Here is a 14,719-nt window from a genome sequence, read left to right on the forward strand (position 1 = left end):
GTTGTAATCTATCTAATATTTAGGCTTATCATATATTCATGATACTTAAGATCTCCATTGTATAAATACCTCTGTTCATCTATCAATAATACACAACTGATTCTTCCATTCATAACATGGTATCAGAGCCTAAAAACGATCTTTGATCTAAGTTTTTCGTTTCTGGTTCTTTCTTGCTTCCGCTTCTCTACATATTTTTTTTACTTCTATCATGTCTACTACTTCTCCTATGTCTATGACTACCTCTACTTCTACTTCTTCGACCACTATGGACCAATCTTCCTCGGAGACTCCATACACTCTGCATCCATCTGACAATCTGGTTCCCTAATCACCCCGGTCTTACTTCGTGGTGATAATTATTCTGAATGGGCCACCGAGCTTTGGAATTCTCTTCAAGCTAAGCAGAAGATAGGGTTTATTGATGGTTCGATCCCCAAACCAACCTCTAACCCCGACCTTGCTCGATGGATCTCTACTAATTCTATGATTGTGGGTTGGATACGTACTGCTATTGATCCACAAGTTCGTTCTACTGTTTCTCATGTTCCCGAAGCTTTCAAACTCTGGGAATCTCTCAAACGTCGGTTCTCTGTCAAAAACGATGTTCGAAAACATCTTTTGGAGGACGAGATTAACAACTGCAAACAAAACGGTCAGTCTGTTCTTGAGTTCTATGGCCGTCTATCCAAACTCTGGGAAGAGTTACAGACTTTTACCTCTACTACTCCCTGCACCTGCGCTGCTGCTCCTGAATTTGACAAGGAACGTGAAGACAGACGGGTTCACAAATTTATCTTTGGACTTGATGAATCTCGCTTCAGCACTATTAGGTCTCAGATCATTGATGAAGATCCATTGCCGGACTTGAATAGTGTTTATTCTCGCGGAACAACATCTCAACAACATGCGTGCTTCTGAAGTCAAGCAAGATGCTGTCGGCTTCTCCGTCAAAACAGAGTTTGCTCCTCACTCTGTTTCTCCTGCTGTTGCTGCTGTTACCACTCGCAGTCGTGATCCTAATCGTTCCTGCAGTCACTGCAAACGTACGGGTCATGAAGCTTCAGAGTGCTTTCTTCTACATGGTTATCCTGATTGGTTCTTTGAACAACAACGTTCTTCCTCTGGTCGTGGTGGTCGCGGTGGCGGTCGTTCATCCTTCTCTGGTGGTCGAGGTCGTGGCCGTGTAAATGCAGCATCAGCTACTGTCAGCAATACACTTCTTCTGTTCCGACTGATCAAATCTCTGCCCTTATTACGTTGCTTCAAAACCAGCAGAGTCAACTGTCTACGGAGAAATTGTCTGGTAAAACCGCTCTCACTGATGTCATTATAGACACTGGTGCTTCGCATCACATGACAGGCAATTTGTCTTTGTTGCGTAATACTCTTGATATACTACCTTCTGCGGTTACTTTTCCAGATGGCACTGCCTCTCGTGCTACGAAAATAGGCACTTTGCAACTGAATGGGGACTATTACTTGTCCAATGTTTTATATGTTCCCGACTTCACTTGTACTTTGATTTCGGTGTCTCGTCTTCTTAAACAGACCGGTTGCATTGCTATTTTCGCTGATACTCTATGTGTTTTACAGGACCGTTTTACGAGGACCCTGATTGGCGCCGGTGAAGAGCGAGAGGGGGTCTACTATTTCAAGGGTGTCAAGGTTGCACATGTTCATCAAGCTGGCAAGGGCAACATCTCTCCTTCGGTTTTATGGCATCGTCGTCTTGGCCATCCTTCATACAACATTCTTTCTCAATTACCGGTTTTAGATAGTTTGAAAGTTGATTTTGGTGATAAACATTCATGTGATATTTGTTTCCGTGCTAAACAAACACGGACTGTTTTTCATGAAAGTATTAATAAAGCTTCGACTCCTTTTGGTTTGATACACTGCGATGTTTGGGGACCCTATTGCACTCTTTCTTCTTGTGGAGCTGCTTATTTCTTAACTATTGTTGATGACTACTCAAGAGCTGTCTGGATCTATCTTATGTTAGCTAAGTCTGAAGTCAAAAATTTGATACATAACTTTTGTGCCATGAGTGACAAACAGTTTGGCTGCCCTGTCAAAGCTGTCCGTACGGTCAATGGGACTGAGTTTATGGCTCTCTCTTCCTTCTTTCGTCAACATGGCATTGAACATCAGACATCATGCGTCGATACACCACAGCAGAACGGCCGAGTGGAACGCAAACACCGTCACATTCTCAACGTTTCTCGTGCCCTTCTCTTTTAAGCTCAGCTTCCTGTTCGGTTCTGGGGTGAGAGTGTGTTGACTGCGGCTCATCTAATTAATCGTACCCCTACTCCTCTGCTTCATGGGAAGACACCGTATGACATGCTGTATGGAACTTCTCCTTCTTATGACTCACTTCGCACGTTTGGCTGTCTGTGTTACTTTCATCGACGTCCGCGTGACAAGGAAAAGTTTAGTGATGGCAGCAGGAAATGCATATTCGTGGGCTATCCTTATGGTAAGAAAGCTTGGCGGCTCTACGACATTGAGAGACGAGAATTCTTTACAAGTCGTGATGTTATTTTTCTTGAAGAACAGTTTCCCGGTGTCTCCGATTCTGCTCATGACCCGCCTCTAATGACTCCTCCGTCCTGTGTCATTGATGACTGGTCTCCTACATTACCTTCCTCTGCTCCGTTGTTGACACCGGTTCCGACTCTGCAATCTATATCAGACTCTGTTCCACCGTGTCCTTCGTCTCCTACTTCCCCTGTTCCTGATACTATTACTTCATCTCCGGCTTCTCCTACTACTGATCAGGCTATTACTCCAGTTGATTCTCCACCTCTCTCTCCTAGGCCGGCTGATTCACCAATAGTCGAGTCTCCGGTTGTGTCTTCTGATACATCTGATCCTACATCACCTGGTCTTCCTGAGCTACTAGGTCATGGTCATCGGGTACGACAACCCTCTGTTCTACTTAAGGACTATGTTGTCAAGACTTCACATGTGCATGCTTCCCCCTCTCTCGCTTCATCGTCTTCTAATCCTGGTTCTCCTCATTCGGTTCCAGGTAACACACCTTATCCCATTGTTAATTATCTTTCGCAAGCTAATTTTTCCACTGGTCACAAGGCTTTCATGGCTGCGATTACTTCTGCTGTTGAACCTACAAGTTATAAACAAGCCATTTTGGACGATGTTTGGAATGATTCTATGAAGGATGAGTATTCTTCTCTTACTATGCAACACACGTGGGATGAGACTACTCTTCCTCCAGGCAAAACAGCGATTGGTAGTAAATGGGTTTATAAGATCAAACATCATGCCAATGGTACGATTGCTCGCTACAAATCATGCTTGGTGGCTCTTGGGAATCGTCAACGTGAAGGTGTTGATTACAAGGATACATTTGCTCCGGTTGTTAAGCTTACTACTGTGCGAGTTCTACTTGAGATTGCGGCTGCCAAACGATGGGAGGTACACCAAATGGATGTGCAGAATGCGTTTTTGCATGGTGACTTACATGAGGAGGTGTACATGAAGTTCCCTCCTGGCTTTGAAAATCCGGATCCTACTAAGGTGTGTCGGCTGCGTAAGGCCATCTACGGGCTTAAGCAAGCGCCTCGGTGTTGGTTTGCTAAGTTAAGTACTGCATTGAAGTCTTATGGTTTTAAGCAGAGCCGGCCTGATTACTCTCATTTTTCTTACATTAAAGGGAAGGTTTGTCTACATATCTTGGTATATGTTGATGATTTTGTTATTTCTGGCAATGATCTCTCTACTATACAGAAGTTTAAGAACTACCTCAGTCAGTGTTTTCACATGAAAGACTTAGGGAAACTCAAGTACTTTCTTGGTATTGAGGTGGCTCGAAATACAGAAGGCATTTTTATTTCTCAACGTAAATATGCCTTAGATATCATTGTTGAGACTGGTCTTCTTGGTTCCAAACCTGTGCCTACTCCTATGGAGGTTAATCATATGCTTCTCCGCAATGATAGTCAGTTCTATGACAATCCCGCGGCTTATCGGCGTTTGGTGGGACGCCTTATTTACTTGACCTTCACGAGACCGGAGCTGTGTTATTCTGTTCACATTCTGTCCCAGTTTATGAAAGCACCTCGTCAAGATCATTGGGATGCTGCTATTCGTACGGTCCACTACCTTAAGGGTTCTCCGGGTCATGGAATTCTTCTTCGTTCTGATTCTGATCTGCGACTCACCGCCTATTGTGATGCTGATTGGAATGGTTGTGCTTTGTCTCGTCGCTCTGTTAGTGCCTACATTGTTCTTCTTGGTCCTTCTCCGATTTCATGGAAGACAAAGAAACAGGATATTGTGTCTCAGTCTTATGCTGAATCGGAATATCATGCTATGGCGTACACGTTGAAGGAACTTAAGTGGCTTAAGCAGTTGTTGTCTACGTTTGGTGTCAGTCATCCTCAACCTATGCGGATGTTTTGTGACAGTCAGTCTGCCTTGTATATTGCTGCTAACCCTGTTTTTCATGAGCGGACTAAACATGTTGAGTCAGATTGCCATTTCGTCCGTGATGCGGTTCAAGACAAGCTTATCACTACAGATCATATCACTACTAAGGAGCAGCCTGCGGACATTCTTACAAAAGCTCTACCTGCTCCAACATTTGAATATTTGCTGTCCAAGTTGGAGATTCAAGATCTTTCCCCTCCAACTTGAAGGGGGGTATAGAGATAACTACATAATATATCTTGTTGTAATCTATCTAATATTTAGGCTTATCATATATTCATGATACTTAGGATCTCCATTGTATAAATACCTCTGTTCATCTATCAATAATACACAACTGATTCTTCCATTCATAACAGTTTACAAAAGCAACATACCAAATTTTTTTTTTTAGTTTTCTTGCATGCACCACAATTTCAAGAGTGTGTTAGCTCATAGTGTTTCACTTTCACTCTTATCCCTATTGATTAATCTTCATATCGCTTTAAAACGTTTTGACCCCTTTTATTGTAACTTCACAGTTCACACAGTTTTCTACATGACAAACTTTTTTACATGCACCACATTTTTAACGTTATTCCGAGAGTGTGGATCTTACTGTGTCACTCTGTAACAATCTTGGGGCTTTTGTTTATATAACTCTCACGTGTTTAGTATGAAATGTACACTATTTAGTCAAATCAATTTTTTTATTTACATTAATCATAACTTTAAATGTAAAATATACTTTTTTAATAAAAAAAAGTTTTTATTTATATGCGAAAGATTTTAGAAATGAAAAGAAAGTCTGGCTCGGACCGTTCGGTATGTTTTCTTCCGTTGATCATGTTTTTCTATGCCGTTAACAACTTTGGTGAGCTTCTAACTTCGAAGTTTTGATCCTATCTGAACCAATACGGATCTTTCTCTTTTAGAAAAATTATTATGCTAAATAAGTGATCCAATCGTCCACGCAATCAGTTTACACGATAAGATAGATACATCACACACCAAAGCTAGCATATTGCTTTTATGATCGATCCCAATTGTTATCATTACCTTAAATTTAATATTGGGAGGCAAAAGCAAAATTGGAATTATCTTCGATAATCTAGTTTGGGACGGCGACGTAAGGACAATAATTTTCGGTTTGGTCGGTTTGATTGGAGCCTCCTTTTTTATCAATTTGCATACATTATAATTCAGTTTTTAGTCATAAGTCATAACATGTATATAGGTTACTTTTATAATACGGATACGACTTATATGCACCACAGAACAGAGTAAGACCCACATTGATGCAGATTACAATTCAACAATAATTTTAGTTCTAATATTTTACATAAAATCTAAACAAAATGATAATCGAAGAGAAAACCCTAACCTAAACATGCGGTAACGAAGAAGATGAGGAAAACCTGAAAGGATATAATTAAGGAAAATCGGTAATTTCATACCCCAACTAAAGGGGTATGTTCAATTCCTTCACCATATTTCACACTGTGGAAATTCATACATTAAGTTAAATAAAATTCAAATTAACTGTCTCAGCTTATAGAACAGTGTTGTTTCATATATAAGCCGTGACAGTGATAACAGACAGTTAACGGTTGATTACGTGGACGCCATGTATGAAACGACGTCGTTTTGAGAAACAAAAGAAAAAAAAAATTTGGTTAAACGACGTCGTTTTACTTGTTTACCACCAAGCAATCTCGCCGGGTTTCCAAGAGCCGTTGTACGCGGCAGCACATCCTTCAACACAACCGATCCAACACCAATCTTAGTTCCTTCCCCAATCGTGATATTACCCAAAATACAAGTCCCATCTCCAATATTGGGTGTCTATCTCCACACTGTATCCCAGTTCCTCCAAGCGTAACATTGTGGAGAATCGAAACATTATTCCCAACAACCGCCGTTCATCGAATACTCAACTCAGAGGAGAAACAAGAGAAAAAAATTAATAGAGAAAAGAGAAGATGGTGAGTATCGTTGTACACAAACCAAGCTTCTCTTATCCATTTTTTTCGTCTTCTTCAATGAAATAGAAACCCAGGCATCACCAACAGTTGAAGCAACAAAGACAAAACCAATACAACAACAACGGATTTGCTTCCCTCTCTATCAACAAACCATCTCCCACTCCTCTCTTGATCGGAAAACAATCAGTTCAAAGGACCCTTAAAGAGAGAATCATCACCTTTTGCTTGGAACTCTCTTATCTCAGGCTACGCAGAATTGGGTCAGTATGAAGATACCATGGCTCTCTACGTTCAAATGGTTGAAGACGGTGTTAAACCGGACCGGTTCACTTTCCCACGCGTCCTTAAAGCCTGTGGAGGAATTGGGTCTGTTCAGATTGGAGAAGCGATTCGTTGTGATTTGGTTAAGGCAGGTTTCAGATTCATCGTGATTTTGTGAAAATCAATGGCGAAGGCTCTCTCTCGATGTCAGATTTAGCTTCATCACAAATCTTGGCCCAAACACGTCGATCTCAGCATCTCGGTCGAGGTCTCCAACCAAAGGACGGGTGTGGAGGGTTCTGGTGTGGGTTCCATTGAAGGAAGCTCGATCGGAGTACCCCAAATCAATTAGATAATCACTACAAGAAAACAAGCAATTAGCGACTGCACTATTAGTCACTATTTAGTCGCTAAACGGTATATTACGACTAAATAGTGACTAAAACTAATAGTCGTAAATCGAGAGTCGCTAAAATAAATAGTCGTAAAATTAGTCGCCAAATAGCGACTACATTACGACTATTTTGCATAGTCGTAAATTTAGTCGTAATGTAGTCACTAAATTTAGCGACTACGCTACGACTATTTTGCGACTACACAAAATAGTCATAATATAGTCACTAAATTTAGTGACTAATTGACGACTAATTTAAAAAATATTGTATTTATACAGCAATTTATATATACTATTTTAATATATATATATATATATATTAATTATTTTTAAACATATATAAGTTATTGAATAACGGTTTGTTTTTGGAATGAATTGATGTTAAAAATAAATACTATATTTATTATTATGAAACCATGATATTAAAAAAACTGTATTACAAAATAAAACTAAAAACATAATTAAATATAAGAATACATCATACTACTAAAAAAGAAAGTAAATATTGGAGGTATCTTGGGGTAATGCAGAAACATCAAGGAGGTTACTTTGCTTTCCCATATGAGAAGTCTTTTGCTTTTGAGATGAATGTTAAAGATTTTGACCTGAAGCAAACTGCAGAGACGAGACAAGGAGAAAGGAAGCTGAGCTGATGGAAGCATCTCTTAAGGAACTTAAGGCGAGGGAGAATGAGCTCAGGTTGCTTAATGACACCATCAGAGAGAAATCAGCTGAACTGGAGAAAAAAGAAGTTTGCTTACATATACCTAAACTGGATTTAACAAACACAAACGAGGGAGAATGAGCTCAGGCTGCTTACATACCTTGAAGCGAGGGAGAATGAGCTCAGGTTGCTAACATATACCTCCTAAACTGGATTCAACAAACCCAAACAACTTTGAGTCTATATGGTCACATGAATTCTCTTATGAACTGGATTCTCTTGGACTTAGCTCAAGCAAATATACCTTAGCCTTGGAGCCAACATGAGAAGGACGGAATATAAATTGCCTATTCAGGTTACTGACTTGAATAGTGTCCATGTCAATCTGTAACACAAGGGAATCCAAACTGTTAGATGCGAAAATTGATCTTTGTAGATTCTTGACAGGTTGAATACAACGAAGGGTGCTGCATTGGTTTAAACATGAGAGCCCTATGATAAACGGAAGAAAATAGTTTGGTCCTCATCCTGACGCGAATGCTCTTCCACGTTAAGCCTTATAAGTTAAAAAAACGCCCATAAGAGCTCATAGAAATCTGGGTAACTGTTTGCAAAAAAGGCAGTGTTTTACCCTACTTACAGTTCTTCTCTATGCAATGGTACAGACAGGAACTGCAGGAGGACTTTAAATAGTAGATCATCCTACAATTAAATATAGAGAAGATATAATAGAGATCTACTGTATGGTGTTAAACTAAAGCCCCAAAAACGAATGACAGATACAGAAGGATAAACTAAAACCTCATGCATGAACAACCGGACGAAGGATGTGGAAAAGACAACACTCTTCTTGGTAAGAACCTCCACCAAAGGCTTGTTGACCTTATCCGCTCATACTTTCCATCTCCATTGACCTAAATAAGAACTAGTTTGAGTAAGTAACATCGCTGATGTAGTTGCAAACAAAAACCATAGTTATATAATCAACAATGTTAAAAAAAATCTCATGACCCACAATATTAAGACATCTGACCTTGGCTTGGCTTGATTGTGAATTTTAGTCTTTGAAGAGAATGAGAGCTGAGGAACGGCGATTGAGGAAGGAGGAGAAGAAGATTGTGAATGTTAGTCATCACACCTCCATTAGAATTCGTCACATCACCAACCAACTCACACAGCTCCCCATCGTTTCTCACCGCAAGCTGAAAGTGAAGTGACACAATCATAGTCTTCTTGTTATCCCTCTCTGTGTTTCCAGTCAATTCCATAACTTACACAGATCTAATTTACAAAAAAAAAAAAAAAAACCCCTTTCAAATTAGGGTTTTATGAAACCCCGTTCAAATTAGGGTTTTATGAATTTGAAGGTCAAAATAACTGAGAGAGAAGGGGTAATTACCTCGGCGGCTAGCTAAATCCAAGCTACGACACCAACACGTTCGGCGTACTCGTCCTTCTTACGAAATCGAGCTAATCGGCCAATGGGGAACAGGAGACCGGCTGTACTGCTTTTTAGTTGTCGCCTTCTTAGCAAGGCGAGATCCAATCATCGCCGATCTCGAACCCACCAGCAACAAGCTCGCTCATAGTCGGAATTTCAAAGGGTGAATTTGGATTCTGTGAGAGAGAGAGAGAGAGAGAGAGAGAGAGAGAGAGAGATGAATTACGGCAGAAGAAGAAGCACAAAAATAGAAAAGGCTTTGAAGAATTTTAGGCCCATATTTCATTTTCCCTCTATATTATAAATCTTTCAATGTAAATTTTAGATTATTTTCAATTTTGAAGTATGAGTATAAAGTTCAAGGTTTAGAGTTTATAACATGGTTTGGGATTTAAGTTTTAGAAATTTGGAACTAGAAAATTATATATATATATATATATATTGAATTGTTGGTTAAAGATTTAAATTTATAAGTTAGTAGGTTTTTTAAAACTTATTTTTTGTAAAGAAAATATGTAAATAGTTTTAAATATTAGTTTTATGGTTTATGAATTAATTTCTATGATCAAGAATTTAAAGTTCAAGATTTAGAGTTTATGATTTAGGTTTTGGAGTTTGGTTAATGGTTTTGGGTATAGGGTTTAGGGTTAAGATTTAAGATTTGTGATAGATTAATTTTCTTATAAGTTCTAAAGCTTGGTTTATGTATATATAATAATAATTATGTTTTAGTTTTATGGTTTATGAATTAATTTCTAAGATTAAAAATTGAAAGTTAAAAATTTAGAGTTTATGATTTAAGTTTTGGAGTTTGGTTAAAGTTTAAAACTAAATTTTAAATTTTTTAATTTTCTTAAATAGCGACTGATATGCAACTTTTTACCAACCTTTACCTTGAGTCACATATTAGTCGCTAAATTGGTGACTATTTAGTGACTACTTGTTCTGGTATGCGATATAGTCATAAAATAGTCGCTAAATTGGTGACTATTTGTTTCGATATGCAATATAGTCATAAAATAGTCGCTAAATTACGACTAATATACCGACTATTATATGTAGTCACAAAAAGGCGACTAATATACGACCAAATATTTATAGTCGTAAAATAGTCACCCAATAGTCATTAGATAGTCACCAAAAATAACGACTACATATGTAGTCACCAATTGTAGTCGTAAAAACCATGTTTTCTTGTAGTGAATTTTAAAAAAAATCCCAGATCAATTGAACAAAGAAATGCGACTCGGGAAAGAAGGAGGAAGAAAAAAGAAAGAAGAAAAGAGAAAGAAGGAAGAAACGACGTCGTTTTGACTAAAGGAAAAAACGACGTCGTTTCATACGTGGCGTCCACGTAATCAACCGTTAACTGTCTGTTATCATCGTCACGACTTATGTATGAAACAACACTGTTTTACAAGTTGAGACAGTGAATTTGAATTTTATTTAACTTAATGTGTGAATTTACACAGTGTGAAATATGGTGTAGGAATTGAAGATACCCTTTTAGCTAGGGTATGAAATTACCGATTTTCCATATAATTAATCAATATTGAACATAAAATTTAACTAGCTATTTTTCCCACCAACATATCATCTAATAGAAATGTTAATGGCTCGACCAAAACACAGCCTATACATTTTTTTCCCCAAGTAGATGAAAATACACATAAACATTTTTTTAAATAATTTATTTTGTTTTCATCCAGTTTTTACATACTTGTTATACTTATGTAATATGATTTTTTTTTGAATATATGTAATATGATTATTTAAAGTTTCGTAGATGATATGAAACTTAAACAAATTGGAATTTAAACTCTGCACAAATAATTAAGAATTAACAACCACATATAGATAATTAATTACAATCGAGAATATAAACCTCACCATATAATCAATGTTGTATGTTGATATTTGTATCCATCGATTTTCATTAGTGCAAAACGGAACTCAACGACTCTTTTTTGTTATCTAAAAATTTAATAAGTACTTTTCTTAAAAAAATAATCTTAAATATAGGGTGAATACTGAAAAGATATACATTATTAAAAGAATAATGACTATGACGATTGGATGACATTTATTAATTTATATATATATATATATATTTTATTTTTATATAATATATTGATATTTATGATAACTAGAAAATAGGTTTTGATTGGTATTTTTATATCGCTATGATATAAGATGTACCATTTTGACAACTACCAATCATCAAATAATAATGAAAATGTTATTATCAGTTTTCTGTACCATTTTATATTATGATCGTACCAGTTTACCACTCCAGTTTATAACTAAATATTTTTATACAATATTGTGTTATTAATCAGATCCATAATAAAATTGGTAGCTAACTTCAAATAATAAGATGATTAGCTAACTTCATATATATATATATATGTATATATATTTAGTTTGGCTGGACCATCCGAATTTTTTTAATTAGATTAATTGTTGAAAAGGAAAATAAACTTATAACTAATATAAGTAATTTAGGTATGTGTTGCCAAACCAAAAATACAAATGTGGTGTCATTACTTTTATTAAAATAATAATTACAAGGTACTAGCCAAACAAACATAAAATGACAAAAATAAACAGAACATTGCATAAATCATGATTCTTTAGACTGAACGGAATTTGTCTGATTGCACCAATCCAACAATGATCCAGATATTCCATTTTTAGTTTATCATCAAAGTTATTTTTTTTTTCTTTTGTAGAAATTAGAAAGCAAAAGCACAAAACTATAAGTTTTAAAAAGACCAGGGGATTCAATTTTCAATACCTGTTGAATCAGTTTTGTACGAGCAATTGCCTTCTCAAAATAAAAATTAAACGTTAAAAAGTTAAAGATGAGAACAACAAACACAAAAAAGATGAGAGACATTTTTTTTTTTTGATGCTTTTAGTTTTTGGATTTATTTACATATTGTTACATAATTATATATACCAAAGAATTTGTATATATATGGTACATAGTTATTACTTTTACTTCTTTTGAAACTTTTGAAAACTATTTTTTGTCATTTGTGATGATTACAACAATTTCATTAACATCCAAAATCAAATTATTTCTATATAATTAATTATACTTTATAATTCTTCTAAACATACGTTAAATTTGGATTTTTTGCTTTAAATTTCAGTTTCTAAAAGACTTAAAATAACTATCTATTTTATTTAATAAATTCGAAATAAATATTTTAAGAAATATGAATTATTATAAATTTGGAATTAGCTCTGGTTATATCAAAAGAAACCGTGAGATAGTAAGTAAACCAACCAATTCGATTTCAGAATCATTGTTTATAAATCAAAATAAAGATTTTCTAAAAACTTACCAAAAAAAAGGTAGACATTATGAAGCATATCTATCCCAATCGGCATCGGCTATATCGTTTGTTCTTTGTTGTAGATTTCAATATTTCTTAACAACATAACCGGTTTTAAATAGTGATATCGGTTGTCCTAGTTTTCAAACTCCCTTAATAACATAACCGGTATTAATGGCGCAATCTTTTTTCGACGGTCCTTTAGTAGCATAATAATCAGTTTTTTTTTGTTTGTCGGCAAATTATAATTTTTAGTATTACAACGAATTGATTAGTAGTGATCTTAAAAGAATTGATGAATAATATATAGTAGTGATTAGTGAACATATATAATAAAATAGAGAAAGCATATAGTATTATACAAGTTGGGGATGATTTTTATAATTTTTAGCTACATGTTAAATTTTTGTATGGATCTTAAAAGAATTGATGAATAATATATAGTAGTGATTAGTGAACATATATAATAAAATAGAGAAAGCATATAGTATTATACAAGTTGGGGATGATGGGTCGGTCCTCGTAATGGCGGCCAGCTTTTTGTTTGAAATTGAAATGGACGATGTCTTACTAACATTTGCAGAAAATTCCACTAACGTTGCGATCAATGATGATGATGTGATTTAAAATTTATATTTATTGCTAATTTATATTTTCTTTTGCAAAACAAAACATGATCATAACCCCTAATCTGAATTTTTATTATTACCATAGAGAATATATATATATGCAAAAGTTGACGGTGTAAAAAAGAAAGAAAGAGCAGACGGCTCAATCACATCCCTCAAACTTCTAATTTTGAATTGATTGCGTTTAGACTAATCACAAGATAAAAATACATTTTAAACTATTTTTTAACTGTTGAGGAAACAATTTTTTACTAATATCTTTAGTACCTTTAAGGGCATGTCCATCGAACTTATTTCACATTGATTCAGAAGAATTAAAAAAAAATGAGAAAAGTTGGAAAAATAAAAAAGAGTATCTCTGCCGAGAGTAATCAAGACACTGAATCTATGGGGAGTCTATTGAAACCATGATTTTAGAGAATTTGATGGGATTTAGAAATTTTGAAATTTTGATAGATTTTAGTGAAGTTGATATGATTTCTGGTGAAATTGTTTCAAATCCCACCTGAAACCATGAGATTTGGATTTCTGTATTTTTAACTAAACAAATCTTCTCAAATTCTCCAGAATCCCTAAGTGGGGTGTATTGAAACAATGATTTTGGAGAGTTCTATGGGATTTAAGAAATTTAGAATTTTGATAGATTTTAGGGAAGTTGATATGATTTATGGTAAAATTCTTTCAAATCCCACCTAAAACCATGAGATTTGGATTTCTGTATTTTTAACTAAGGGGCTGTTATTGGAGAGATGATTTCTAAATCCATATGGAATTGTAAATTTTAGAAATCAAAACAGATGGATTTCGAAATAACATGTTTTATTCTTGGATTTCAATCATTCTATTTTACACTATCAAATCCATTCAAATCCATATAAAACATAATGTGGATTTTGAAATCCAAAAACAAATCATTAAATGAATAACAGAGGATTTTAAAAAGTATTTGTAAATCATGGAACCAATAACACATGATTTTGATAAGTATTTTAAAATCAATGATTGAATAACACATGATTTTTGTTCGGATTTCCAAATCCATCAAAATCATACATCCAATAACCCCCCCTAAACAAATCCTCTCAAATCCTCCAGAATCCCTAAAACTTATTAAAATCCAAATCCACAAACTGTTTTGAATAACAGTGGATTTTAAAGTATATTTTTAAATCATCAGTTCAATAACAGTGGATTTCAGGAGACTTTTTAAAATCCTTGATTGAATAACATAAGATTTGTAACTTTTATACAAATCACCTAAAATGTTAAGTTGAATACACCCCCCTAAAACTTATTAAAATCCAAATCCACAAACTGTTTTGAATAACAGTGGATTTTTAAGTAGATTTTTAAATCATCATTTCAATAACAGTGGATTTCATGAGACTTTTTAAAATCCACGATTGAATAACATAGAATTTGTAAATTTTACACAAATCACTTAAAATGTCAAGTTGAATACAACCCCCTATATATATCATCATTTGACTGGCTAGGTAAACAAAAAATAAATAAATAATTAAATTAAAACAAAATATTATTATTTAATTTTTTTGACACCCAA

General features: G+C 35.2%; 1 long non-coding RNA gene and 1 pseudogene across 16 annotated transcripts; one reads left to right on the plus strand and one right to left on the minus strand.

Annotated features, from left to right (window-relative positions):
* Window positions 1-209: 209 nt before the first annotated feature.
* Window positions 210-2,244, plus strand: LOC147933328 (uncharacterized; annotated as a pseudogene).
* Window positions 2,245-7,476: 5,232 nt separating this feature from the next.
* Window positions 7,477-9,529, minus strand: LOC147933329 (uncharacterized). 16 transcript variants are annotated; one of them, XR_015575189.1, is made up of 7 exons: window positions 9,141-9,529; window positions 8,775-9,022; window positions 8,543-8,655; window positions 8,382-8,443; window positions 8,046-8,297; window positions 7,902-7,950; window positions 7,477-7,808 (listed from the first exon to the last, which is right to left on the minus strand). It is a non-coding gene; the product is annotated as an uncharacterized LOC147933329 (long non-coding RNA). The 16 variants fall into 16 exon arrangements; XR_015575186.1 differs by having other exon boundaries at window positions 7,477-7,813; XR_015575200.1 differs by having other exon boundaries at window positions 8,046-8,126; window positions 9,141-9,460.
* Window positions 9,530-14,719: the final 5,190 nt, after the last annotated feature.

Source organism: Camelina sativa, chromosome 12 (assembly GCF_030686135.1).
Source record: "Camelina sativa cultivar CO46 ecotype springtype chromosome 12, ASM3068613v1".
Taxonomy (NCBI): Eukaryota; Viridiplantae; Streptophyta; class Magnoliopsida; order Brassicales; family Brassicaceae; genus Camelina; species Camelina sativa.